This window comes from Loxodonta africana, chromosome 6 (assembly GCF_030014295.1).
Source record: "Loxodonta africana isolate mLoxAfr1 chromosome 6, mLoxAfr1.hap2, whole genome shotgun sequence".
NCBI lineage: Eukaryota > Metazoa > Chordata > Mammalia > Proboscidea > Elephantidae > Loxodonta > Loxodonta africana.
Window position 1 is genome coordinate 103,782,392 of NC_087347.1, and position 27,720 is coordinate 103,810,111.

General features: G+C 36.9%; 1 long non-coding RNA gene across 1 annotated transcript in view; it reads right to left on the reverse strand.

Annotated features, from left to right (window-relative positions):
• Positions 1-27,720, reverse strand: part of LOC111749453 (uncharacterized) — a 267,250-nt gene that overhangs the window by 202,561 nt on the left and 36,969 nt on the right. Inside the window, exons 3-4 of the long non-coding RNA XR_010322319.1 lie at positions 16,061-27,637; positions 14,065-14,235 (exon numbers count right to left, since the gene is read on the reverse strand). This is a non-coding gene — a long non-coding RNA (uncharacterized LOC111749453). The remainder of the gene's footprint in view (positions 1-14,064; positions 14,236-16,060; positions 27,638-27,720) is intronic.

The following is a 27,720-nucleotide window of genomic DNA, read 5'->3' on the forward strand; positions in this document are numbered from 1 at the left end:
CCTGTTTTTATTCCTTTTGTTTTTATTTTTTCCACCTTTTATGGTTTAATTATTTTTGATGATTCCATTTTATCACCATTATTGGATTATTAGTCCTATCGCTTTTTTCTTTACAATACACATTTTTAAATTGCCACATTCTCCCTTTGAGTAATACTATACCATTTCATATTTACTGTAAGAATCTTACACCAATGTATTTCCAATTCCTCTTCAAATCCTTCATGCTCTTTCTGTCATACATTTTATTTTTATATATTGTAGACATCCACAAAACATTTTTATAATTTTTTTTTCTTTTGGCAGTCAATTGCCTACTAAGGTGATTAAATATTTTTAAAATACATTTATCTGAATTTTTCTCATTACCTCTGCTTTTTATTTCCTTGTGTAGATACAAATTTCTATTTGGTATCATATTCCTGTTACCTAGTGAACTTCCTCTATTTTCTTATAGTGTTGTTATGTTGACAATAAACTCTCTGAGCTTTTTATTGTGCCTGAAAAATCTCTTTATTTTGCTTTCATTCTTAAAAGATATTTTTCCAAGTATGGAATTCTCTGTCGACAGGTTCTTTTTATTTCAGTACTTTGAAGATGTTAATCCATTGGTTTTTGGCTTACATAGTTTCTGACATGAAGTCTGATATAGTCTTTATTTTTGTTCCTCTGTACGTAGTATGGAAGCCCTGGCGGCACAGTGATTAAGTGCTACAGCTGCTAACCAAAGGGTCAGCAGTTCCAATCTGCCTGGTGATCCTTGGAAACTCTGTGGGGCAGTTCTACTCTGTTCTACAGGTTCGCTGTGAGTCAGAATCAACTCAACAGCACTGGGTTTGGTTTTTTTGTTTTGGTATGTAGTGTTTCTTTTTCCTCTAACTTCTTTCAGAATTTCTCTTTGTCTTTGATATTCAGCACTTTCACTATGATATTTCTTGGTATGGTTTAGTTTTGTTTTGGTGTTTATCCTACCTCACGTTCTTTGAGCTTTTTATCCATGATTTGATCTCTTACATTATTTTTGGAAAATCCTCAGCCATTATCTCTACAAATATATCCACTGCCTCATTCTCTCTCTTTTCTCTTTCTGGTACTCCAATTATGCATACACTTGACCTTTATTTAATGATATTTAATTGTATTTTCGGTGAAGGTTTATGCAACAGTTTAGGTTCCCATTCAAGAATTTCAACACAAATTGTTCAGTGAGGTTGATTGCATTCTTCACAATGCATGAGCATCCTCATTATTTCTGTTTTGGTGGTTCCATTTTCATTAATTTAGCTTCCCTGTTCTCTTACATTCTCATCTTTGTTTTAAAGTAATTATTGACTGTTTGGCCTCGTATAGGTGATTTTTTAAAAGAACACAGTACTTATGGGTGATATTCATTATTTTGTGAGCAAATCTGCTATTTAGCTACAAGGTGACCTCAGGGGTTAGTCTCAGTTCAATGTCTGAAGAGTATCTCAGGGCAATAGTCTGAGGGAGTCCTCCAGTGTCAACCAGTCCAGTAAGTCTGTTTTTTTTTTTGTTGTTGTTTGTTTGTTTGTTTTATTTTGTTTTTTAGGAATTTGAGGTTCTGGTTCACATTTTTTCCCATTCTCTCAAGGTCCATCTATTGTGGCCTTCTTTAGAGTGGCTGGTAGTTGCAGCCAGGTGCCATTTAGTCCTCCTGGTCTCAGGGTAGATGAGGTTGTGGCTTACGTAGGCTATTAGTCCTGTAGACTAATTTCTTCTTTGAATTTTTGGTTTCCTTCTTTCTCTGGGCAAGTACAGACCAATAGTGTTATCTTAGATGGCCATTTTCAAGCTTTTAAGATCCCATACACTACTTGCTAAACTAGGATGTAGAACATAACTTTATGAACTGTTGAAAATGATCAAAACTCACCAAAATGTGAATGTAAGGTTTATTCTAAGCAGTTATTCTATATGCATATAATGAGACAATTTTGTCTCCAGAAAAAGTGAATGGTTCAAAGAAGATAGGTACAAAGGGGCTTATAAACAGAAGAGGAGGGAGAAAAATAGAAGATCAACCATTGACTAATCTTAATATGATTGTCTGAACCCTGTCTTCACTCTTTACTGAGATCATCTGATATCAGGTTCCTTCTGGCCTGGTTGCTAATAATTTGATCCTCCACTGAACTGCAGCCATGAGTTTTTTTGAGACTTAAGTTAGGCAGTAATGGTTTGATGACTATCCTTTTCTAGCAGGATAAGATAAATTTACATTGCTATTTTTTTATTATAGAGCAGTTTCTGGCAGGCTTTTGCAGTTTGGGTCAGTCTTTTTATTGCTGATATTTGGTTTCAGGCACTGGTGAAAAACAAGGTTCCAGGAACTGATGGAATACCAATTGAGAAGTTTCAACAAAAGGATGCAGTGCTGGATATGCTCATTTATCTATGCCAAGGAATATGGAAGACAGCTACCTGGCCAATAGACTGGAAGAGATCTGCATTTACGCCTATTCTCAAGAAAGGTGATCCAATTGAATGCGGAAATTATCAAACAATATCAGCAATATCACATGCAAGTAAAATTTTGCTGAAGATCATTCAAAAGCAGCTACAGCAGTATATTGACAAGAAACTGCCAGAAATTCAAGACAGATTTAGGAGAGGATGTGGAATAAGGGATACCATTGCTAATCTCAGATGGATCCTGGCAGAAAGCAAAGGATACCAAAAAGATGCTTACTGTGTTTCATGCTAAGGCATTCAACTGTGTGGATCATAACCAATTACGGATAACATTGTGGAGAATGGAAATTCCAGAACACTTAATTGTACTAATGAGGAATTTGTACATGGATCAAGAGGCAGTCATTCAAATAGAACAAGGGGACGCTGCATGATTTAAAGTCAGGAAAGGTATGCATCAAGGTTGTATCCTTTCACCATACCTATTCAATCTGTATGCTGAACAAATAATCCGTTAAGCTGGACTATATAAAGAAGGATGTGGTATCAAGATTGGATGAAGACTCATTAACAACCTGCATTATGCAGATGATATAGCCTTAAACTTGCTGAAAATGAAGACTTGAAGCACTTAAAGACCTTAGCCTTCAGTATGGATTACACCTCAACATAAAGAAAACAATAATCTTCACAACTGGACAAATAAGCAACATCATGATAAATGGAGAAAAGATTGAAGTTGTCAAGGATTTCCTTTTACTTAGATCCACGATCAACACCCAAGGAAGCAGCATGCAAGAAGTCAAAAGATGCATTGCATTGGAAAAATCAACTGCAAGAAATCTCCTTAAAGTGTTGAAAAGCAAAGATGTCGCCTTGAGGACTAAGGTGTGCCTGACCCAAGCCAAGGTGTTTTCAATCACATCATAAGCATATGAAAGCTAGACAATGGATAAGAAAGACTGAAGAAGAAGAATTGATGTCTTTGAATTGTGGTGTTGGCGAAGAATATTGAATGTACCATGGACTGCCAGAAGAATGAACAAATCTGTCTCGGAAGAAGTACAACCAGAATGCTCCTTGGAAGCAGAATGGTGAGACTGTGTCTCTCATACTTTGGACATATCAGGAAGGATCAGTCCCTGGACAAGCAGATCATGCTTGGTAAAGTAGAGGGTTAGTGAAAAAGAGGAAGACCCTCAATGACATAGATGGATTGACACAGTGGCTGCAACAATGGGCTCAAGCGTAGCAACAATTGTGAGGATGGCGCAGAACTGGGTAATGTTTCATTTTCTTGTCCATAGAGTCGCTATGAGCTGGAACTGTCTCAACAGCACCTAATAGCAGCATTTGGTTCCTTGAATAAGAAAAACCTTAAAATCAAAGTAAGATGTCTGTTACTAATTTTTCTGTTCAACAGAGCTATATTATGCCAATTGACCAGGATGGTCATGGGATTTGGTCCTAATCCTTCAAGCCCAGAAAATCAATCCTCAAGGTGTTTGATTATGTCTAAGAAATATAGGTAACTGTGCCCTCTGTGTGCTTTACTACATACATATATGAATATATGTGCATACTGTCACATAGACACATATACATATGCATACACCTATATATACACACATATACATATCTATACACTTATACATCTACAAACATACAAATATACTTGCACATACATTTTTTCGGTGTTTTTGCTGTTGTTTCGAAATTATATATGCTACAGCAATTATCAACCAGTCCTTTTTTCTTTTTTCTTGCGTACATTTTAGTGACAGTGTTTACCTTCATCAAGCTGTGTAACCATTTGACCATTTGGTACTGTTTTCAGACCTTGGATGCTCAACCCAACCTGTTGTCACTGAGTTGCTTCAGACTCATAGTGACCTTACAGGACAGAGTAGAACACCTCCATAGAGTTTTGAAGGCTGAAATCTTTATGGAAGCAGACTGCCACATCTTTCTCCTGATTTAGATGCTCGGTTATGTTTATTTTTCATTGTTTTTCTCTGTGTTTCAGTTGGGATAATTTCTGTTATTCCTTCTTCAAGTTCAGTGTATCTTCTCTCAGTTGCATCCAGCCTACTGATGATCCCATCAAAGGAATTCTTCATCTTTAATGTTTTTTTTCTAATATTGTGATGGTTAACATTATATGTCAACTTGGCTAGGCTATAATTCTCAGTGGTTTGGCAGACACTATGTATCACCTCCTATTTTGGGGTCTGATGTGAGTAGCCAATCAGTTGAAAGAAGAGTTTCCTTGGGGATGTGGTCTGCATCCATAATATAAACCAATGTTCTGACAAAGCTCTTTCTTTTCCCAATCCTGGAATCTTTTTGGCATCTGGACCCGGTTCCTGGGACATAAGCCAGCAGAGGTCTCCAGCCTGTCACCTGACTTGCAGGTTTTGAGTTCATCAGCCCCTACAACCACATGAGCTAGCAGAGGTCTTCAATCTGTAGTCTGATCCACAGATTTGGGACTTGCCCTCACAATTGCATGTTCCATTTCCTCTCTCTCTATATATATACCTATGTACGTGTGATGGTTAATGTTATGTGTTGACTTGGTTAGGTCATCATTCCCAGTATTATGTAATTGTCCTTCATTTTGTGATCTGATGTAATTGTCCTCCATTTTGTTGTATTGTTTAATTATCTTCCTTTTTACATGTTGTAAATTCTAAACCCCTATATATATATTTTTTTTTTTTTAATGAGGTAGGATTAGTGTGAGGAGTACCTTGAGTCACAGACTTACCAAAGAGTTCTAAACAAGGCCACAGTACACACTTTCTAAAGGATGTGACTCAAGTAAAGTCACACTCTTACTCAAGTAACTGCCTTCAGCAAGTACGTGATGTAAGAGGAGTTTCTTGAGGGTGTGACCAACATCTGATATATATAGATACTCTGGCAAAGCTTGCTCTTGCTCTGGCTCCTGCATCTGGCTTGTCATCATCTGACCTCCAGTTTTTGGAACTTGAGCCAGTAGCCCAGCCAGTAGCCTGCCATCTGACCTGATTTGCCAGCTTCTGCAGCCCTATGGGCCAGCAGCCTATTGTCCAGCCTGCCAATTTGGGTTTATCAGTCCCTGTAACCACATGAATCAGGAGACACCTCCAGTCTGACACCTGACACACAGATTTGGGACTTGCCAGCCTCCACAGCCATGTAAGCCATTTCCTTGAGATAGATCTCTTTATACATATATATATATATATATATGTATACACATACACATACGCTTCACTCGCTTTGCTTCTCTAGAGAACCCAGACTAAGATAGGTATCAAATTTTTTTACTATTATTTCTAACATTCCCGTTTCAGTTTTTCTTAGTTTCACTTTCTGTACTGAATTCTCTCACTGTTGTGCCTATTGTCTACATTTTCTACCAGTTTCTTAACTTATTAGTTATAATTATTTTAAAATCTTTCTGATAGTTCGACTATCTGTGTTATCTCAAATTCTGATTTTGTTAATTGTGTTATCTCTTGACAATGGCTTGCTTTTTTTCTTGCTTTTTTGTGTGCCCTGTAATTTTTTTTTAATTGAATATCAGACATTTTCTGTAGAAGAATTGTAGAGACTGTGGTAAATAGTATTTATGCCTGACTGTGATTTTCCTTTCCTGAATGCCTATCCTCTGGATTTCAGACTTGCTTACTCAGCATCCATAATCATCTAAATAAAATCTACTGGTTCTGCCTCTCTGGTTAACCTTGACTGATACAGTCCCTAACTTCAATAATCTTACATTCTAGGTGAAGAAGACAGATCATGAGCAAGTAATTGTACATCAAGAGGTAATAAAACCCATGAAGAGAAGTAAAACAAGTTAAATGCATAGCGTGAGACAGAGACTGCTATTTTAGATAGGGCATCAAGGAAGGTGTCTGATGATACGATCTTTGTGTGGATAACTGAATGAAGTGAGGAAGCAATGCCATGCATGTATTTGGGAGAAAAATATTTCTAGTCAAGAGGACAGTGAGTTCTCATGAGGTGAGAGAACACTTCGTGTGTATGGGGAAGAGAAGGATGAAATTTCTAAAGTCAGGAACTGAGGGGATTGAAGAAGAGATGAGGTCACACAGGTTCTGAGGCTGATCATGTAGGGTCTGAAGGTCATGGAAAGACTTTGGGTCTTATTCTGAATGAGATATGAAGCTCTGCAGAGTTGTGAGAAGAGTCATAAAATACATCACAGGTTAAAAGTACCTGTTTGCTGTGTATAAAACAGAATCTAGAGTGTAAGAGTGGAAGCAGGGAGATCATTTAGGAAGATATTACAATATTCAGGGACAGGGGTGATGGCAGTTTGGCCAGAATGATTCGAATGGGGAGGTAGAGGAGAGGCCTGACTTTCAGTATATTTTAAAGGTATTTTGAGAGCATTCGTTGAGGGATTCAGATGAGGGTTATAAGACAAAGCAGAGAGGAAAGAATGACTCTAGACTTTTGTGCCTGAGCCTCACTTCCCCCAAGAGGCCTTTTCTCCACTGCCCAAGTCTGGATTAAATGTACCCCATAGCCCCTGTTCTTCAGATATTAAAACAATCATCACACTACCCTGTGCTTGTCTATTAAACTTTTCCTATTCCACTCCAAGTTTTAAGTCTCTCCTGTTACAGAATATTTATGTTTTGTTCAACCAGTATCCTCAGGACCTGGTAAAGAGCCCTGCAGACACTCAGAAACACATATTAAATGAATACTTTTTAAAAATACTTTTAATGTTTCCAGTTAAGACATTTTATCTTATAATTTTATTAATATTAATTTATATTTTATTAATAATATTGTATTTTATTTCCATAAGTTTGTTAATATTTTCTTTATTCTCACTGTCCATATTTTACCCTTTCTTCTTTATCTATTGAGATGTTAGCTTTTTTCCACAAATTTAAATGAAATCTTTTTGTATTACAGATATTAACTCATATGTGATATATATATATATATATAGGAATATTCTATATTTGCTATTTGTATTTTAATTTTGGTATCTCTGATGTACAGAAGTGACTTTTTTTATTTTTATGAGGTCAAATCTATTGATCATTTCTTTTAGACATTCTATAATTAAAAGTCCTTTTATACCTACAGAATAAACACACATAATTTATATCATTCTTTGAGTTTTTATGGTTCAATTTTTTTAAATGATCCTTTTTCTTTCTCCTGGAATTTATTTTGTATGTGATAAGAGAGGATTTGCTAACCTGATATTTCTCTAAAATGAAAAACAATTATAAAGGACAGTGAGCTTTATTTAACCTGAGAAACCTCTTTAACTATCCTATCTCTCAAGGCCAGGAGTTGTGGATTCTATTGTGTTATTTTTAAATTGTTTCTAGTGTCTTTATTGTTTCACAAACAAAACAGCTATCCCTGTAGGCAATACTAAAATATGGAAAGAGCGTTTTTTATTTTAAAGGATGTATCGATACATACCATATGTTTATTTGAATGAGTTTACTACGCTAACACTATTGAAAGGGTTTTTCTAAACTAACAGTAACTTTAATGTTTCCAAATAACGTTTCCTCTTCCCAAGTATTCCCAAACTGAAATAGGTAAAGCAAGAACGTTATTTCCGTGTAACCAGGCTTTAGAACTTGGCAATTTCCAGGCATTTTATATGCTCAACAAAGGTTATCTTGAAATAATTGTGCTCATTCTACCTATGACCTAGACAAAGCTTAATTCAATTGTTTAACAGTATAACACTAGTCCACGGACACGTTCTTAATTTTAGCACAACCAGAAATAATTGAACAAGTTTTTATAGCTTTCATCTGTATATCACGATTCATCACAAAAGAGCAATGTAAGAGCGGAGACTAAAAATATATAAACGTATTTTTCAAACTTTAAAAACTAATAATAAACGTGGGGGCAAAGGTTGACTACTGGGTCTCTAAATCCCTGGGGTTACAACAACCCCAAATATAACACAGTTTCTATTATTAGCATTTCTATTTCTAATCCTGTTAAATTTATGCTTAATAAAATATGAAGATTCATAAAGTTAGTGCATAAGATCAGATGGTTTGCATGTGCCAAGATAGTTCAAGCTCCAGCTTCAGGTTTTGGTTTAAAAAAATAAAATCCATAATCAACTTATCTGAATTTTTATCAAAATGGAAATATTTACTGAGGAAGGGAAGTGACTTAGAAATATGCTGGAATTTCACCTTTGTCACTTTCATTTAAATCAAGTAAAAGAGTTTTTGTGTGGCTTTCAAAGGTACAAATAAAACATGTTAAGAATTTTAGCTGACTTCTTCATGACTGGATTCCTTCTTATATAGAATATTAACTTTTGAACTATAAATCTACTTTACATGTTAGAATCTTGGCATCAGGGAACTCAGCAAGTTTGAATGTTCCCGCTCAGAGAACATCCTTTGGTAAAAGATCTGAGGAATGCTGAATGACCCATAAGTGGTCAAGTATATCATCTGAGGGTTCCATCTTATACATTTTATAATTATATGCCTTTGCGTTTGGTTCAGTAGCCACCAAAGCAAAGGGCTTAAATGAGTGCATATATTTCATCTCATAAATGAAATAATATGAACTGTTAAGTTTAAATAATCTTCAATAAAAACACTTGACTTGAAATATTTCAATAAAAAATACATTTGAGGATGTATTAGAGGTGATGATTACTGCAATACTTCAAACAACTCTTCATTAAAGCATAATTTATATGGACGGCCTACGGACTTTACACATTGTTCCTGGAGTGCATCAGGTGTTCTTAACTGAATAAATTTCTTTCCCACGCACAAACTAGAAAACAGCAGGTCTGTTTGTTTGTTTGCTTGCTTGCTTGTTTGTTTGTTTGCTTGTTTGTTTTTTCCTTGCCAAATCTGAGCATTTGGCTTTATAATCATGATCATATTCAGGTCATCAAGGGGGACTATGGCAATGAAAGCAAAATTCTGTTACGGTGCATTTTAAGTGGTTTATTTAAGTGCTTCATCTGGTGGACTAATGATATCTTTTGAATTAAAATATATATATATGAGTCTACTTTAACAATGAGCTAAAAATGTACACAGAATTTTGTGTCCAGAATTCAGATTACCTCTGAAACACCTGAGTGCCATGAGCATTTAAAATCACCTTTAACTGTCAACATCCAGGTCCTCCTATCGCTCTCAAACTGAAACACTTATCATAAATTTGAGGGACACTAACAATTTGAAATCATTGTGTACTGCACATGCTCAGAACCAATCACTTCCAAATCTGAGGGCATAAAAAAATTTGAAGAGCTTCAATTATTTTAAATCACCATGTGCAGTGTAGAGAGAGATTTAAAATTGTTATAGTGCTTCACATTTTTTTAAGCTCTTCAGTTTGGAATTGAGTCAAGCAGCATTCCAACACTGAGGCTCAAGATACACTGAACTAGTCTGACATCATAACAACCATCACACTGGAAACATATACCTACAGAGCAAAGAAATAGTTTGTTTTGTTTTGTTTTTTTTCTTAATTATACATTTTGAAAGGTGGGATCTTTTAAAAACCAAATAAACATCCCATTCCAATTAAGGAGCAGTAGTAAAGTGAGTAATGTGACCATTAAGCCAAGCCAGGGGAGGAAGATCCAAATGGTATTTACAAGGCAAAGAACGGTTTTCCTTAAACTTATAGCCATGTGACAGACAAAAAAAAAAAAGCTAAAGAAATGAAAGAAGATCATGAAAGCACACCAGGCCAATTCATACACTCCTACAGCTGAATTTTAATGGTAGTGGCATTTCCCTCATTGTGTTTTTCCTTGCCTCAATTTGCCCAGCGAAGCTAACTTTCTGGTTCCTTCTTGGCTGAATGATTGTATGGCATTATGTTTTACCACCATTCTTGGGCCACTTTCTGTATTCCCTTTGTTTGATTGTGGGAGAGGGTGAGCACTTTGACATTTTACATAGCTTAGAGTTCACTTTCTACACCCAAATCCTCAAAGAACCCAAAAATTATATCGGCACAATCAGTCTATTTAAAGATGGCCTTTCTTCAGCATTTTCCATCTTTTCATCTGAGTAAAAAGTTATGGTCTCCTTTGTTGCCTTTGGGTTTTCACGTATTTTTGGCCTGGCACTGCCAAGAAGCAGGAGACTCTTCATAATTCTGTGTCAGTGAAAACATAATGTCCTATAGTTAGTAGGGGGAAAAAGGGTAAAGAAGAAAATGAAAGAAAAAGAGCCCCGAAGGCACTGGAAGAATTAAGCAAACGCAGTGACAGCTGTGGCAGGTCCTGGGCAGAACTGGCTCCACTGAGCTGAATTAATGACATCAACAGCCCAGTATCTCCATTAACATTTGATCATTAATTATTACCCTCTGACAGTAAGAACCTAAACCTTCTTAGGAGTGGCCTGTTATTAATCTACGTTATTACCTGCCCAAAGCACGGGCATTGCTACCACCGCAGTGCGGTCAATGAGGTCAGTTTTCATTTCGTGTTTTTTTAAACCTCAACTCTTGCTTAATTTACTGGAGTAAACAGTGATGGCCATGAGGTTATAAAGTCAGCTATGGATTGTTGGATTTCTCGTTTGTTTTTGTTTTTTTTTAATCTAAGACAGGGAGGGAACCTACCTGGTTCTGCTTCACTGGCTTTTCTTTGTCAAGTTTCAAAGGGTCAGGAGACACGGTCTACCTGAAGAACTATGCAAAGGAGCAAACAAGTAAATCATCCACGACTGTCCTCTTACTTGGCCCTGTGGGGACAAGAACTCCTCAGGTTTCCTCAGAATCCCATTTTTGGGACTGTGATCAGAAGGCATAAATGCCTTTTCCATGCTAAAAATTCTTCACTCAAACTCTTAACCAAAGACATAGACAAGCTCAATTTTATGTATGTATCATCAAACATTTACCTTGTCAAATTCTAGTAACCTTTGGGACAAGTCACATGGTCTTTGTTTTCCAAAAACAATTACTTAAATTTTATCTTCCAAATCTATCTTCTATATCTAAATGTTTCTGTTAAACTTTTAAAACTGGGCAGAGCCTTGGCAATTTGACACACACAAGCACACATACCACAGATCATCTATAAAATTGCAGATAAAGAAAAAGTAAAAAAAAAAATCGAGTGGCCTGTTAATGTCTAACAATGCATCAATTTCCACCCCAGCAAAATCTAACCTTACCACATGGCAGCATATCTAGATCTCTGGTGAGGAAAAAAAAAATTAGGAAGTGCAAACACAAGCTCATGTGTTAAGTGCTGTACTCATGGCTGCAGACTTTTAAAGTATTAGAGTGATAATTAACCTTTACCAAAGAAGACTTCATAGAAGTCCAATGCATTAATTTGCTGATTGTTCTTTTTCTGCTAGAGACATAATCCAGAGTTCACTTCCCAGTCATAAACATAGACACAATATAACTTAATAGAATGCCTGCTCCAGCTAATGGCCCTGAATGGACTGAGAAAATCCCAGCACTTTTAGGACTGTGTAGTGTATTTCCCAGCATAGAGGAAATTTATGTTGTCCATCCTCTTCAGCAGGAAACAAAGGTAGATTCAGACCTGATGTTGCCCTCCATGTGTTAGGCAGTTGCAGATTTTTTTGAAGATTGTAAGGAAATAAATAAATTCAGATTAACATATTCCGCTCACTAACTATATCCCTTGATGTCATTCCACAACTGGTCTGGTCTTCGGTCACTAGTGTTCAATGCGTCAAATCTATTCTTCAAATGGTCTCTAAATTCAGGTGGGATATATTCAAGGTCATATTTTGGCTCTTATGGACTTGCTCTGATTTTCTTCAGTTTCAGCTTGAACTGGCATATGAGCAATTGATGGTCTGTTCCACAGTCGGCCCCTGGCCTTGTTCTGACTGATGATATTGAGCTTTTCCATGGTCTCTTTCCACAGATGTAGTCAATTTGATTTCTGTGTGTTCCATCTGGTGAAGTCCATGTGTATAGTCACTGTTTATGTTGGTGAAAGAAGGTATTTGCAATGAAGAAGTCGTTGGTCTTGCAAAATTCTATCATTCAGTCTCTGGCATTGTTTCTATCACCAAGCATATTTTCCAACCACTGATCCTTCTTCTTTGTTTCCAACTTTTGCATTCCAATTGCCAGTAATTATCAAAGCATCTTGATTGCATATTTGATCAATTTCAGACTGTAGCAGCTGATAAAAATCTTCTATTTCTTCATCTTTGACCCTAGTGGTTGGTGTGTAAATTTGAATAATAGTCATATTAACTGGTCTTCCTTGTAGGAGTATGGATATTATCCTATCACTGACAGCGTTGTACATCAGGATAGATCTTGAAACGTTCTTTTTGACAATGAATACAACACCATTCCTCTTCGAGTTGTCATTCCCAGCATAGTAGACTATGTGATTGTTCGATTCAAAATGGCCAATACCAGTCCATTTCAGCTCACTAATGCCTAGGATATTGATGTTTATGCGTTCCATTTCATTTTTGATGATTTCTAATTTTCCTAGATTCATACTTCGTACACTCTGGGTTCCAATTATTAATGGATGTTTGCAGCTGTTTTGTCTCATTTTGAGTTGTGCCACATTAGCAAATGATGCTTTGTATTAGGCAAATCTGCTGCAAAGGACCTCTTCAAAGTGTTGAAGAGCAAAGATGTCACCCTGAAGACTAACGTGCGCCTGACCCAAGCCATGGTATTTTCAATCATATCATATGCATGTGAAAGCTGGACAATGAATAAGGAAGACCGAAGAAGAGTTGACACCTTTGAACTGTGGTGTTGGTGAAGAATATTGAATATACCATGGACTGCCAGAAGAATGAACAAATCTGTCCTGGAAGAAGTGCGGCCAGAATGCTCCTTAGAGGCAAGGATGGCGAGACTGTGTCTTACATACTTTGGACATGTTGTCAGGAGCGATCAGTCCCCGGAGAAGGACATCATGCCTGGCAGAGTACAGGGTCAGCAGAAAAGAGGAAGACCCTCAACGAGGTGGATTGACACAGTGGCTGCAACAATGAGCTCAAGCATAACAATGATTATAAAGATGGCGCAGGACCAGGCAGTGTTTCATTCTGTTGTGTGTAGAGTTGCTATGAGTCAGAACCAACTCGATGGTGCCTAACAACAACAACTGTATCACACTTAATTATATAATAAGGACCAAATGTTTTTTCCCCTGCTGTCTGGCCTGCCTCTCAAAAGAGCCTTCCTCCCATTTAGTGAAAGATTTCTGTTTACCTCTTGGTGCAGTGGTTAAGAGCTTGGCTGCTAACCAAAAGGTCAGCAGTTCAAATCTACCAGCCACTCCTTAGAAACCTTATGGGGGAGTTCTACTCTCTCCTATTACTCTCTCCTATAGGGTTTTTTTTTTTTTTTTAATAGGGTTACTGTGAGTCAGAATCAACTCAATGGCAACGGGTTCTTTTTTTTTTTTTTTTACCCTGTATTTTAATTGCTCATCTGCTAACCAAAATGTCAGCAGTTCAAACCAACCAGCTGCTCCTTGTAAATCCTATGAGGCACTATGGGGTCCTATGGGGTCACTATGAGTCGGAATCAACTTGACAGCAACGGGTTTGGTTTTTTATTTTGGTACTTGTATTTTACGGTACCTTATACCTTGTGGGTTAGTCCTCCATGGGTTAGTCCTCCGTAGGAATCTTCCTGAATCCTTTGGTCAGCTCATGTGATTCACTGAGCCTCAATTTCTTTATTGGAAACCATTATTCAGAAATCACCTTGGATGAATTGCATGTGGATTGAAGCCCGTGATTAATATAAGTTCTTCTTCTAAAATGAGAGATGATTTAAACTTATAAACTTTTGTTCCCTCATCTGTAAAGACACTAGAAAAAAAAATAAACAGCATAGTTCCTTGTAGGCCTAAAATTGAGATTTTTGTTGAGAGATGTGTGTTTGCATAGCTAAGCCCAAAGGGTAGTGAAGAAAGAACCTAGGAGGAAGGACAAAGTAACCGGGACTAAATTCTATTTTGTGAAAAAATAAAAGTAAAAACTGAGCATCTCTGATATATGAGGCAATTCTGTAATAAAGGAAGAAAAATCAGTGTTTTCCTGTACTACCATTTTCTTTTAGCCTTAAGGGAATTATCATCATATGGCATCAATCTTTCCCAACAACTGACCCAGTAGCTCTGTACACTAAGATTTTCTCTCACTCCACATACTTTGTAATAATTACCAGGACTTACTTAGTTCAATTTTACTTCTTTTCTGTAGTATTCTGACCGCTCCTGCAATTACCCCAACCAATGGCCCAAATATTCCCAGCAAAGATTTTTCCCGATCTAATAAGCTCAGGTGTGCCTAACTTTCCTATGACTTCATCCAAGCTTTCTATTTTAATATCATTCTAAGTAGATTCAAAACTAAATTTTTTTTTTTTTTTTAAAAATCCCTTTTCTCTTTAGCTTTCTTCTGTAACAGTTACATTGTTGGCTTGATTTCCTAAAACTCTGTTGAATTTCCTCTAGATGGTTATAGTTATTACCTGTTCCCACTGTAAATTAATATTCTCTACCTGATAAAAATTGTTTTAGTTTTTTGGCAGTGTCCCTGACATATGGCATAGCTCATACTGAAGAATCTAGTTCATTTCAGGATCTTTACCTACAAAAACTAGCTTCCAACAATTTTCCTACCATATATAATCAATCCATATTTAACAACACTTAGTAAAAAGGAAATTATGACTACAAAGCATTAATGTACTATCTTCACAATAATTATAACAAAAGGAATCACATTTTCCATGGGTCATCCTTAAAGGGAAGAGTCGCTGTGTTAACATTCTCCCGATATAGCTCCTTATTAAATATTTTCCTGAATTTTCTTCATCTTGTGCCGCATTCACTATGACTCTATAAAGAATTAAAATCTTGCATTTTGATTACCTCTTTTTTTTTTTTACATTTAGCAAAAGATTACAGAGCAGATATTGTTTGACATTGAATTTCTGTTAACCATGTCCTCCACTGGAGCATAGTTGTGCCCATTGTTTCAGAGTTAACATAATGGGGAATATTTTCAAAGAGGGCTGTGTTTCAAGCCAGATGGTTTATCTGCTGAAACAATTCTCCCAGTAGAGAAATAGTGGCTGCACAGTTGCAGTAGTGTTCATAAGCCTAGTGCAGTAGATTCATTTGGCACCCACATTTTGGAGTCAAACAAAAGTGTGGTTTGTGTGAGTCTCAGACTCAGACGTTCATAAGTGAAAGGAGTTTTCTGCAATTGCACATTGTGCTTTATTGTAAAAGGAGTAATGTGTTTATATCAGACATGCATAGGCAAATCTAATATATCTTTTTAAATACTTATATTAGTAATTTCACATGTACGTTGCATGGGGACAATTCTAGGATAATTGTTTCAGCGATTATGACAGTCTGGCCCCAAAAAGCCAAGTTGCTATTATTTGTGTTGAAAGCAAATTTATTACCAAATTCTGTTCCACTGTATCTTTGAAAACTTGAAAAAAAGAAAAGACTAGACATATAGTACATCTTGGGCTTTTGGCAAAGATCAACTGTTACATAATGAACATTCCAGAGTTACACCAAGCGTTCTCTTAACGTTGTGATGCATGCTATCCCCACCTTCTTAGAATGTTCTTGATTTTAAATCTTGACTAAAATCCCTTGATTTCCAGGAGCACCTTAATGAAAGGCCTTGGTGGCTTATGGTGTTGGCCTCTCTACCCTACAACGATCTTCAGAAGTATTGTTGCACAGGCTGGGAATCATGTCACCTTCCTTTGCCATAGGAACAGTCACTTCCCTGTATACTAACAGTGCCTGCATTTTAAAAATAAACCAGAAGAGTTAGAGGATTCCAAGAGGGGGTTACCATGCTCTGAAACGTCTCAAGCATGTAGAGGGATGGGAAAATCCCTGGGATTCCAGAGATTTAAAAAAAAAAAAATAGCACATGAGAAGTTCTAAATAAAGAAATTCTTGGGTATGTTGGGGAAGTTGGCACCAGTGTTGCATCTCTTTCCCTCAGAGACTATTTTTGCTTGAGTTAGCAAGCAAGTGAGTGAGGGTGAGAATGTTTGTGCGCGCACGTGCCCTTTTGTGCTCAAAGAACTCAATGAACGTTAATAACATTTTATTTTCTTTGAGAACAAGATACCTTTTAAAAAATATACTATTTTCCCCTGAATCATTTTTATCCCCATTAATCCCCATATCTCAATACATTTTACTTAAGCCAACTATTTTATCCACATCAGAACTCCAGGATAAAAAAGAAAGGATTTTCTTTAAGAAAACAACATTACAGCTATGATCTCCACAAAAGGAGTTAGAGTTAACATTTCCTTCACACTCATAAGTACACACACACACACACACATAATTTTGCCTCATAGTAACTCTTAAACAGTAGGAGAAATAATGAAGGTAAACACTAGAAGCTTAACCAAAAATAAATAAATAAATAAAACCAAACTCACTGCCTTCAAAGTTGTTTCTGACACATAATGACCCTGAAGGACGGAGTAGAACTGCCCCATCGGAGTTCCAAGGCTATACATAATCTTTATGGAAGCAGATTGCCACAGCTTTCTCCCAAGGGGCAGTTGGTGGGTTCGAGCGCTGACCTTTCAGTTAGCAGCCGAGTATTTAACCACTGCGTCACCAGGGCTCCTAGCACCTTAACTACCCTGGAATTAACAGGTTAGCTGGAAATCTGCAGTGTTCATTGCTCATGGACCTTGTAAGCTTTTACATATTAGCTTTCAGGGCCATCAAGGCTGATAAATCCAGACTGGAAAACTTCTACCCAAGTTAGTGTGTATATTAAATCCAAGCAAACGTTGGAAACACATGCCAAGATGAAAATCTTTACCTTACCTTCTACAAAACGTACTGTTAAATGACTAGGTGAGCAAATCAAAATGAAAAATCTCAACACCTGCTAATTACTTGTATCATTTTGGAGGCTCCCCAAGATATTTTGAGGTGTTAGGCACTTTATTTCTTCCTTAGCTTCATATATGCTGCGTCTTGATCTTTTTGAGTGAAGATTTGCCGACATGACATTTAGTGCAGGCATTGGATGTGCTCAACCTGGCAGAATTGTGGTATTTTTTTTTTTTAAGTGACTGCTCTGGGGGTTTTCTCATTTTTCTATTTTTTTTTTTTTATGAATATTGTCATTTGCTAGCAGACATCTTATAGGACTTTGCAATCTAAGATATATGGATGTCATTAAATTTTTAAGAGGATATTTAAATATTTACTTGTGTAAATATTTGTTAAGTGATCTGAAACTATGTATTTTAAAACAAACAAAGAGGAATCCTATCAGGTCAGATATATGATGCTTCAAGTTTTTATGAGTAATTAATGCCACATATCTCTTATCTTTAAATATTCTCATGTCCCAAATACCAGGAAAACTGCCAAATGCTTCAGCATATCACTGAAGCGATTTCCTTGTTCGTTCTTGTCATTTTATGTCACTTTGAATGACTTCAGCAAGCATAAATTAGGGAGCATATTTTTCCTACTTTTTGGTAGATTTTGATATCAAAATTACGTATATGAAATCCAGGAGAGAGGAAAAAAAATCTCTGATGGACAAGTTAAATCCAATTCAAATATTTGTAGCAACAAGAGCAAACTGTGTATTTCCAGAAAGTGAACAAATTGAATTATTCATGAGGTCATGGTTAAGTCAATACATCTCTATCTTAAACCAGATCCTTTTCTAAGAGTTCGCATGGTAATGATATGAGGTACAATTAAGATTTATAAATATCATATGCAAACAGAAGAAAAAATTGGTAGTTTGGTAAATCAATGTATATGTAATGTACTTGTCCTGACACACTAACATTTATGTTTTCAAAATGAGTATACTTAAATCCAAAAATATATGAAGGGACGTTGCAAGGTTTTGATGAATATTCAAGGAAATCGGGAAACAGATGAGAGCAAGGGGACTCGTTTCAAATATTTCTGTTAGAATAACCATAGGAGTCCAAGGTAACTTGTTTCTTTCCCATTGTATCAACTTTTAATTACACTGCTTTTCAAAAACAGAGTATCTATCATTGCTTAAATGAGGACCATGCTTCCTTGATGCCTTACTTCAGTATTTTTTTTCTCTCCAGATTATGACTCAATTTATCATAAATTTGAAAGTGAACTTCCAAGCAAAATAAGGCAGATACAAAAACAGAGAGCTACGGAATTCTTAAGCATTAGAGTGAGGTTTTGAATACACTCGTTGTGTGCTATGCATGGGCTCCATAGATCCCACTCTGTATAATAAAATAAAAAAATAATCAAATTTTCCCTACTATATCATAACTAGGAAACCCTGGTGGTGTAGTGGGTAAGAGCTATAGCTGCTAACCAGAAGGTCGGCAGTTCGAATCCACCAGGCACTCATTGGAAACCCTGTGGGGCAGTTCTACTCTCTCCTAGAGGGTCATTATGAGTCAGAAATGACTCAACAGCAATGAGTTTTTTGGTTTATATCATAACTATGAAATCCTTCCTATCTCATAACTCTAGAACCAACCTGGTTTCCAAAAGAGGTGTCTCCAAGCTGTGCCACCCTGTCAGAAACTCTCTGGTCAGCATCCCCAGGCTCTGGTTTAGCTCTGCACTCAGCAGACATGCAAAAATATAGCCACTGAGACTTGAGCCATGCTTCTCCACGTGCACTGAGGTTTCCAGGTGGCCTGTGTGTGTTATGATTGGGCCTGGCCTCAAAATAAAAGCAAATTGACAATTCCTTACCTCCCCCAGGCCAGTGCCAATTTTTAAATAAAATGTCTAGTGGTGATTTATTGCCAACACAAACTGCCAGACTGGCAGTCCCGTTACCTACTAAGCAGACAAATCAGTAAAAGCTATGTCAACCTTGCCCAGTTTCCCCACATATTTTCTAGAAGACATTCCAAATTTCATGATTGTTCTGTTACCAGATTTCTTATTTGTGGGCAGTGGAAAACAAAATATCTAGTTGACCTGGATGGTTTGAGCAAGTGTTCATTTCTTCTTTTGGGGACTTCCTGGGCAAATCCTGGGCTCATTTTTCATAGATCTCACACTCTTGTGTTCAGGCAAGAATTATTGACCATTAATCACCTGGCTTGAATATCAAATAAGGATACAGAACTAAAAACATTTCTTTCCTGCATGTAATATCATCTCACAGGGACATTTCCTACCACTTCCCAGGGATCCAACACCTACCTTGGTGATTTGGAAGAGACTTCTCTCTCTTTTTCCTCAACCACTTACATATAACAGCACCTGTTGGCTACAGTGTCATTTTCAAAATGTTGATTTCGTTCTGGTTTGGCTCTATCCACCCCTGTTATCTCCCATGAAGCTGATCTATCCCTGCCAAAATAAAATGCATGAGCTTTTTTATAGTGCTCTGGTCAAAAGTACCTCTTCCCCCTCAAGAGAAGGAGTTCAAAGACTGCTGCCTATAATGTGGTTTAAAAGAAAAGAAAAACATCCAGAGTTGTCAATTCCTGCATCTTTAAGATTACAGATAGGCCGGTCTGATAAATGAAACCTCTTCCAAGCTTACTTAAGCTGCCCAAGGTGACTAGTTATCAAGTCAATGAGAAGAAATCTTTTATGTCTCAACTTGATGCCTCTGTGTCACCCTACACAAAACACAGAACCAGCGTCTATATTTCATCAGCCATTTTCTTCATGTATTATTTAATAAACTGTTTGGAGCATGCCTAATTACAAACATTTATTATAGAATTCAACCTTAGAAATGTGTGAGAATATGCTAAATTGTTTCCTACCTAAGGTTTTAATGAGAGTATAATACCTCCGGCCCATATGCTTCAAGAACGTTATCCTTAATTATGTAACATGGGTATTTTACTGATATCTGTTAACTGCTAGAGCAGCTGTGGTTTTCTGCTTTTTTGCACAGCTCGGGAGGAGCAGCGAGTTCAGTTTCCCCTTTTTGGGGGGTTGCAAAATCCATGCCCCAAACAGGTGTGTGCAATCACGAACCGCAGTGATGAACCCAAACTGCTGCCTTTCTAAAAATTCCACCAGCCGGTGACACACGCTGGTCAAGGTTGCACAACCTTGTTTTCCACCGGTTATTTTGATGATTCATTCCCCCATGGGGAGGTGAATTTCAGCCATTGTTACTTCGCTCCTGTTTCTGATAACTAGAGGAATCACTTCCTCATTTTGATTATTTCACCCTCTCCCTCTTTCTCTATCACTCTCTCTTTCTCATTCTCTATCTTTTTTGTTTTAAATTGGATCCTGATCTTTTGGAAGGTGCTGCCTGAAATGGCTGTTCTCTTCTTCATGGACAAGAATCAGGAGAGGTGGAGCCAAAAGAAACACACACACACTCACACACACACACATACAACATAGCAAAGAACCCTTTGAGTTGTTACTTCGTTGCAGTCGATCTACCTGGATGACATGTAACTACAAAGCAATCATTTATTAAAAATATAAGAATTCAAACCAGTAAATGTTGCCCACTTCCAAGTAGTGACTTTGAAAAACTACATTGGTTCTATAGATTGCTCAAGATATCTTTGTGGGATTGCCCTCAAAGCCTCTATCATATTGTTTTAAATGTCCATTGTGGCAAATGGTCATTCTTAAACAGTAGGTTTGATTTTTATAAACATCCAAAGCTTACTTAGAAATAAGTCTGCTGATAAATTAATCAAGTCTATTTTTAAAATAAGTTCAATCCTTAAATAATAAAATTAGCTTGGCATGATGGATGAAAAATAAATCTAAGGATAATTTCAGAAAAAGGAGTTGCAAAAAATTTTGAACAGTGACACATATCATTGAATTTAATGTTCTCTCCCCAATATGACTTAGGTAGAGAAGACAACATTCCTTTGTAAATTTTAGATGCTTGCTAAAATTATACAATATTATTTTGCCTTCACCTTTCAGTTGTTCCAGAAAAGGGAGCAACTCAAATTAATTTTATTTTTTCTTATATACAAATTCATCTAGGACGCTGGGTAGAAACTGTTTTTTCTAACTAATGGCACCTAATTAGGCACAAAATCACATCAACCTATGTCACATGGCTTTAAAGGTGTGGGTTTTCCTCATTCTAGAAAGCAATGTATTATAATGGAAAAAGTACAAGCCATGAAATATGATGATCCAAATATTAAGCTCTAACTTTACTTCTTACTGGCTGTTACATTGAGCAAGTGACCAAACCCCACTGAATCTCAGTTTCCTTGTCGGTTAAATATGGAAATAATATGCCCCTTGCTCGAGTATTGGGAGGATTAAAAAACGCATATGAACAAACTCTAGCAGAGTTCCTGTCACATAATAGATGAATAAAGCACGGTGGCTTTTATGACAATTGTTATAATTACACTCCAGTGGTCACTGAAGTACAAGCTGCAGAAGCTAAGTCATATATATGAACCAGCACCTAGCTAGTAGCACCTGGCACATAAAAAATAGTAGGGCTCAATAATTACTCATTAAACTAGGCTGAATACATTCTTCTAAATACACCGAAACATAAATAAATTAAAAATTGGAAATAAAAAGATAAAGGTTTTAAATCTAATTAATTGTAAACAAAATCAAGGGGCAAATATAGTTCTGTTTAGCCTGTAATGTGATACTCTAGGTTCATAGGCAATTAGAAAAAAAAATAATATGGAATTTTTTAAACAGCTGATTTCTTGATCTAATCTTTTCCTGTGCTCTCCAGCATTTTAGAAAACTTATTTGTTGTCACTGCAAATTATTTCATTAAAGGTATTCACAAACAAACCTTTCTTAAATGACTCTAGCTAAACTATGTCAATTGAGTGGATACATAGCAGAAGGCATAGGTTAGGTGCCATATGTGGAGATGGTGGAAGGGGAACTTTGGATAGGAAGGACATTAAGCCACTACTTCTATAATTCTTACGGAAGCCCTAGGGGCACAGTGGTTAAAGTGCTTGCCTGCTAACTAAAAGGTCAGCAGTTCAAACCTACCAGCTGCTAGATAGATGTGGCAGTCTGTTTCTGTAAAGATCACAGCCTTGGAAACCCTATGGGGCAGTTCTACTCTGTCCTATAGGGTCGCTATGAGTTGAAATAGATTCGTCAGCAATGAGTTTGGTTTTTTTTAGTTTTCTATAATTCTTGGTAATTGCAGGGGTGTGGACTCCTTAAGGGTGGTGGAGCACTGAAGCAAAGTCACACTTCCCCAAACACAAACACAGTGGAGTGAAATCTCCTCTTAACCTGCTCTAGACACAAGCCTAATGCTTGGCCCTCACAAATTAACCACGAAAAATGACCCTCACACACGGTGGGAACTTAAAAGCATTTGTTAGACAAATAAATTAACAAATACCACTTCATCATTATTTTATTTTTTCCCATACTTTCCCTCCTTTTCCTTGTCCTCTGACTATATTTTTCAGAAATAAGAAGACTGTGAAAAGAAAAATAACTCTGAAACATGACTTAATCTCAGTGGGCATTGCACAGATGTCCTTCATGAATCTAAAGCAATCGTTACATCTCCATCAATTGAAAGGTAGAAAACTGTATTGTCTCTTTCAAGAAATATTTTACAGTAGAAGCTAAGAGGGTTGTGACCACCCTAAGGCAACCAACAGTCATGTCTATCAAGCTCTTTTGGATCTCCAGTCTGCAACAAAAACAGAAGAGGAAATCCTACAGGAACTAAGTGTGTGCTCTTTGGAATGAATGATGGTGCTCACAGAGCCCTACTGAAAGGGTGAACAATAGGAGTACAATATTTACAGATATTTTCATCTCTCTACCATTAAAATTCTCCTTGAACTCTTGGCCACTGAATATTACTAGTCTCAAGCACATGTACTGGTGCTTCAAACATAAAGAGCACATTCAATTTTGCACATAAGCAGTTCAAATCCACCAATGGCTTCTCCAGAGAAAGATGCGGCAGCCTGCTTCTGTAAAGATTTACAGCCTTGGAATCCCTGTGGGGCAGTTCTACTCTGTCCTATAGGGTCGCTATGAGTCGAAATCAACTCGATGGCAGTGGGTTGGTTTGGGGCCTCTCTTGAAAAAACTTTGCTTTGTCATGGCACTTGGAGAAGAAGCTAGATAATCGTGTTTAGGAGAATTACGAACAAGGAACAGAAACTTTGGACTGTTTTTTTCTTTTAAGTCTTAGGTTGGAATCCCATGACCCAAGATTTTGCAAGTCCTGTAGGAAATTCAGCTCAGGCAACGAAAAGTCTTATGATACATTGCTCTGCAATCTGTTAGTAGCTAAACTCCTGATTCATAAAAGAAAATAAGAATACCAAGAAAATGGAATTTCAGAATCAAATCATAAAGAGAGGTAGCTACATAGCCCAGATCACCTAATATGCCATCCCCTACTCTCTAATCTCATAGGTCTGGGGCCTCCACTCTATAATAATATCTCTCATCATTTATTTATATACATTTGTCCTCCAGGTTGTGAGCTGCTTCAAGGCAAGTACCAAACCTTATCCTTCCTCGTGGCACAAAAACTAGCACGTACAAGATGTTTCACAAGCATTTGTTACATAAATAAAATGATGGGTGAATCTGGGCCTTTATAAAGGGATATCTATGAATAATTCTGTAATACAAAACTACGTTCTGTAATTCAACAACAAACATCACTATAAGCAAATGTAATTAAATCTCTTACACAGGAGAAGGTAGCCTGGTTCACTTTTCTCTCCCCTGTTCACTTTGAGATTTTCCTCATCTTCTCTCTCCTTACTTCAGCTTGATGTTGCCTGGGTGTCACCCATTCATCAGTGGGTTGCCATGGGTCAGGACTGAAGAAAAAGGGGATGAAAAAAGCCTGTAAGACCCATCTGTCCATTCTTAATATTCTACTGCTCTAATGCAACTACTGAACTCCTAATAAACAACCTTTATACTCCAATAAAAATACATTCTTCTCCCTGTCTACCCCATCTCAATGAAGGGCAATTCCATCCTTTGGTGCTCAAACCAAAAACCTTTATGCATCATTAACTTCTCTCATTCATACCCCACATCTAATCAACTAAGAAATCCAGTTGATTCAACCTTCAAAAACATCCAGAATACAATCACATCTCATCACCTCCACTGCTACCAATTGTCCCAAGCCACCATTACCTCTTGTCTGTATTATTGAAATAGGTCTTAACAAATCTCCTAGTCTACTTGAAGACCGTTCTTAATAGAGCAGCCCGAGTGACCAATTCGTTGTCAGGTCCTGTCACTCCTTCAATCTGAGCATACCTGTGCCTTCTGATTTGACTCAGAGGAAAAGCCAAAATCCTTACTATGACCCATAAGGCTCTTATTATCTGCCACCTACCCTACCACCCATGCCCATTATCTCTCTGAATTATTTGATTACATCCCCATCTCTCTGCTCCATGCACTGGCCACAGCCCCATTCTAAGAACAGACCAGACACTGTCTGCCATTGTACTAAAGGTGTTACTCTGCCTGGAAATACCCATCAGAGGGCCAGGTGGCATTCCATTAATTTCCTTCTTGTTTGTACTATTATCTTTTCAATAAGGCCTTCCCTAGACATCCTAACTAAAGTTTCATCATCCCTGTCCTCATATTCTCCTTCCCTACTCTGTTTTTATTCTTAACACCTATCCCTAACAAACCATATATTTCTTTGTCTGGGTTACTGTTGGTCATCCTCACTAGAATACAAGTTGCATCATGGCAGATTTTTTTTTTTTTTTTTAATTGCTGCATTCCACCAGTGACGCAGTTCCTGGTATGTACCAGACACTTCTGAATGAATGAATATTCTTCCTGGCATTGGCTTCATTTGCAGCATACACAATCCCATTATTTACATTTAATTTTTCTTAGTAAGGTGTTAAAATAAAAAAATTTGGAAAAAAACTGCTTTGAAACTTATATTTTCTAGACAAATTCATATCAAAATTGAAATTTTGCTCTAATATAAAGCTGTATGCTGGCTTACCTAAGGAAAGACTCTCATCAGAAGTTTTGAACTTAGATCATGTGAAGAATTAAATGAAACAATATATGTTTAAATATCTTTAAAAAAAGGTCATAAGGAGGCAAAAATTATCTTTATTTTCAAATAATGAAATCCATAACTAAAAGAACCTAGAGAATTGATTGAAAAATCATTAGGAAAAAAAAATCTGAGAATTGAAGTGAAATGGCTGGTTTACATTAATTTAAAAGTAAATAACTTTCTTACACAGAAGCAAAAACTGATCAGAGCATGTGACAGGGAAAAAATCCTTGTAACCATAGCAACAAAACATCATCATCTTCATCACCATTAGACCGAACAAGCTACTTTAAAAAGCTTTCTGAAACAAGCTACTTTAAAAAGCTTTATAAATTGCGTTAAATCTTCAAGAAGAAAATGCTTTAAAAAAAAAAAACTATTAAAAAGGTAAAGTAACCTAAATAATTGGAAGTGCATGCCTTCTTTGACTTATTAAAAAAATATATTTATTTAGCACATGTCAAATGCAGGACACCACTCTCTAGGTACCGATATGCAAAAGTGAACACAACAGGTAAGATTCTTATCTTCTCGATGTCTCAAAGGCACTGAGGGTTCAACCTATCCAAAACCAGACTGAGAATGTCCTTCTCCCCAGCAGAGTTCTATTCTAGTGACCCCAGTAACTGATAACAGCATTACCACTAGTCCGTGTATACAGCCAGGAACCTGGAATCATCTTTGACACTGCCCTTTCCTTTACTATCCAAATGAAAACCATCAAGTCCTGTTGACTTTCTCTTCTAAACATTTCTTGAACTTGTCACTTTTTCTCCATTTCCACCACAAACACCTGAACCTCCATCATCATTGTCTATCTCTGGACCATGACAATAAAGCTCCAGGTATTACCTGCCTAGTCTTCAACTAAATCTGCTAAGAGTGGCCGATGCGATCCTTTCAGAAAGAAAACATTTTAATGACTCTTTATCATTCAGATCTTAGCTCAAATATCAGCTCCTCAGGGAAGACATTCATGACTGTTCATAAGTTCTCATAGTATCATGTATCACACCATCGTGTCCCTTAACACAGCTGACATTTGACTGTGTGGTAATTTAATTATTTTAAGTCTCTCTTGCCAGACTACAAGCTCCACAAATATTAAGGACAGTACTTCTTTTGGTTGTCATTATATTCCCAATGCTTAGCTTAAGATCTACATAGAGTAGATGTTCAGTAAATAACTAATGAAGGAAACAGTGCCTTTAGATCTAGTTAAGATGGAGCCTTGCCTTGGTCTTGTTCTTTGGAACCTCCCTCCATGTCACTCACACACACACACTCACTCACTCACTCACTCACACAATAAGGGTACTAAAGAACATGTGAGCACATCTGTCATGTGGCTTTCAGCAGCCAGCCATAATACAGTGTAGTCTATAACCTTGAATATCCACTCTCATAATTAACACCCTTCAGAATCCAGGGAAATGTTCCTTCTCTTCCTTTGCTCTAAATCCTTAAAATAAAAAGTAATTGTGAATGGTTGAGGGTTGTGTTTATGCTGACATTGGAGAAGGACTCCACTTCAAATGAGTGACAAATGCACAATTAGGTAAGAGAAAGGGCAAATTAATCATCTTCTTCTCAGTATGAAAGCAAGAGATTCTTGCATAACAAGTATCATTTCCCAGAAGTGTCTAGGATCTCTCTTGCTTCTCTTCATGTTCCAATTCATAGTTCTGGAGGTGCTCACAAGCCAGCGTGATATTTAGTGTGATAATTTCTCACATGTCAGGATGGCAAAATTTAAACTGACTCAAGATTGCTGAAGGTGTAGGGAAATAGGCACCCTTCACTATTGTTAGCACTATAATATGGTGTTAAAATTTTGGAGAATAATTTTGAAATATTCACCAATATTAAAACTCTCATACCCTGTAGAGGCAATATAGCCCCTTGACTATGAGCAAAAGCCCTGGATCCAGAAAGAATTGGGTTCATATCTTGGTTCTGTCACTTCCCTGCTATATGATCTTGGGCAAATTTCTTAACCTCACTGTGCCCTGGTTTCCTCTTTTAAGAAATGGTGATAAAGGAACCCCCGAGGCCAGAGTCTTTAGACACCTTTCTAAACTGGAACTGAAGCCAATTCCGGAGATCATCTTTCAGCCAAATGATGCATAGGCCTGTAAATAAACAATAACACACCTAAGGAAAATCCTCTTTAGAACAACCATTTACATAAGATCAAAAGAACAACATAAATTCA